Source organism: Chelonoidis abingdonii, chromosome 5 (assembly GCF_003597395.2).
Source record: "Chelonoidis abingdonii isolate Lonesome George chromosome 5, CheloAbing_2.0, whole genome shotgun sequence".
NCBI classification, from domain to species: Eukaryota; Metazoa; Chordata; order Testudines; family Testudinidae; genus Chelonoidis; species Chelonoidis abingdonii.
This window is the reverse complement of record NC_133773.1, coordinates 83,803,294-83,805,586: the sequence shown is the minus strand read 5'-3', so window position 1 is coordinate 83,805,586 and position 2,293 is coordinate 83,803,294. Positions and strand designations below refer to the sequence as shown.

The 2,293-nt window shown below is 59.3% G+C and overlaps 1 protein-coding gene across 4 annotated transcripts in view; it reads left to right on the top strand.

Moving 5' to 3' along the window:
- SORBS2 (sorbin and SH3 domain containing 2) overlaps window positions 1–2,293 on the top strand; it is a 436,274-nt gene that overhangs the window by 109,263 nt on the left and 324,718 nt on the right. The gene's annotated exons all lie outside the window — the stretch shown is intronic.

Here is a 2,293-nt window from a genome sequence, read left to right as displayed (position 1 = left end):
GACCCCCAGACCCAGCCGCCAGGCCCCACTCCCACCCTAGAGCAGGGAGCAGAACCTAGGAGTCCTGACCCCCAGACCCAGCCGCCAGGCCCCACTCCCACCCTAGAGCAGGAACAGAACCCAGGAGTCCTGACCCCCAGATCCAGCCGCCAGGCCCCACTCCCACCCTAGAACAGGGAGCAGACCCCCCATCCCTGCTCCGACTACCAGCCCATACCGACACTGGAGAGAAACTGGAAGGCCTCAGTGTGTCCCATCTTATCCAAGCAGCAGAGCAGGTACTTGAGGGTGCAGTCTCGCTCCGACAGCAGCTGCAGGAGGCACTGGCTGGGGCTCCCGCAGGGCTCCAGGACCTTCAGGGAACACATCTCCAGCTCCTCCTCGCTGGGAACCCACAGCAAACACAGTACAACATTAACCCTTTCAATCCTGTGGCTGGGGGGGAGGCCGCGTGGTCTGGTGGAGAGGGCGCAAACGGGGACACAGGAGACTCAGGTGCTCAGCTCAGCCCGGCTCTGCCCTGCGGGACAGCCTGTGTCTCAGGGATAATGATCCTAACTTGTCTTGAGATCTACGCAGGAGCCGTGCTACAGCCGGGGTAACGTTCCTGGGTAGGGGATCCAGGCTGAGACACCCACCGTCCTTAGGGCACCCTGGGGGCCCCACACTTACATTCACTGGCACAACCATCACCCATCAGATCCTGCCTTTCCCCCTACCCAGGCTTCTCTTCGCAGCCAGCACTTGGTGAGCTGCGTACAGACGGGACTTTTCATGGATTAGGAGCAGAGACGAGATTGGAACGAAAACCCAGCATCTGAGCATCACTGGGCGTTGGGGGCTTGGTGGTGTGGGTTCTGGAGCGCCGAGGACTGTGCCTTCCAGGGCTGAGCTTCCCAGAGAGAGCTGCTGGGCAGGACGCTGTGAACGCTTGTCACGGCCCCTCTGTCACTCAGCCAGAGCTGTGATCTCCTGGCCAGCCTGTTTTTTAAGCCCAGACACAAAGGGAGGGGTTTGCTGGCCTGATCGTGCCTGGCACTTCCTTGGCAGGATCTCAATGAATCCCAAGCCTTGACGCTATCCGGTGAGACCCACCTATGGGACAAAGAATGGCAATCACAGACAGAAAGGAGGGTTCAAGCATCGTTTCGAAGGGTATGAGGGGGGAGGGCTAGCTTGGTGGTTTGAGCATGGGCCTGATAAACCCAAGGTTGTGAGTTCAATGCTTCAGGGGGCCATTTAGGGATCTGGAGCAAAAAATGTTGTGGGATTGGTCCTGCTTGGAGTAGGGGGTTGGACTAGATACCTCCTGAGGTCCCTTCCAACCCTGATATTCTATGAGATGGGGCTGAGATCTGGCCTCCAAGAGCCTGCCAGCACTGGGCACAGCAGCCTGCCTGGGAGCAACACAATGACTTCGCCCAGTGTGCGCAAGGGTGCAGAATGCAACCAGCTTGATGCAGAATGTGGGAAGGCAGCACACAGAGACTACAGGTCCCATCATGCACTGCAGCACCAGGAGCCAGAGCATCGAGTGGTGTCTCAGAGACAGTGCCCCATAGCTCAGGGGAAAGGGGCCGAGAACCTCACCTCAAAGAGCTCCAAGGAGCCCAGACCCAGCGCACGTGAGTTGGTGCAGTCAATCCACATACACACACACACAGCCTGCACTGGGACAGCAAACAACCTATACCTCCCACAGCCTGTACTGGGTCAGCAAACACCCTACACCCCCGCCCCACAGCCTGCACTGGGTCAGCAAACACCTTACACTCCCCCACAGCCTGCACTGGGACAGCAAACACCTTACACCCCACCACAGCCTGCTCTGGGTCAGGAAACACCCTACACCCCCCCACAGCCTGCACTTGGTCAGCAAACACCCTACACCCCACCACAGCCTGCACTGGGTCAGCAAACACCCTACAGCCTGTACTGGGACAGCACCCTCCCTACAGCCAGCTCTGGGTCAGCAAACACCCTACACCCACCCCCCCCACAGCCTGTACTGGTCAGCAAACACCCTACACCTCCCACAGCCTGCACTGGGTCAGCAAACATCCTACACTCCACACTGGGTCAGCAAACACCCCCCACAGCCTGCACTGGGTCAGCAAACACCCTACATCCCCTACAGCCTGCACTGGGTCAGCACACTTGCTACAGCCTGCACTGGGACAGCAAACACCCTCCACCCCACACTGGGACAGCACACTCCCTGAACCCCCCACAGCCTGCACTGGGACAGCAAACACCCTACAGCCTGCACTGGGTCAGCAAACACCCTACACCC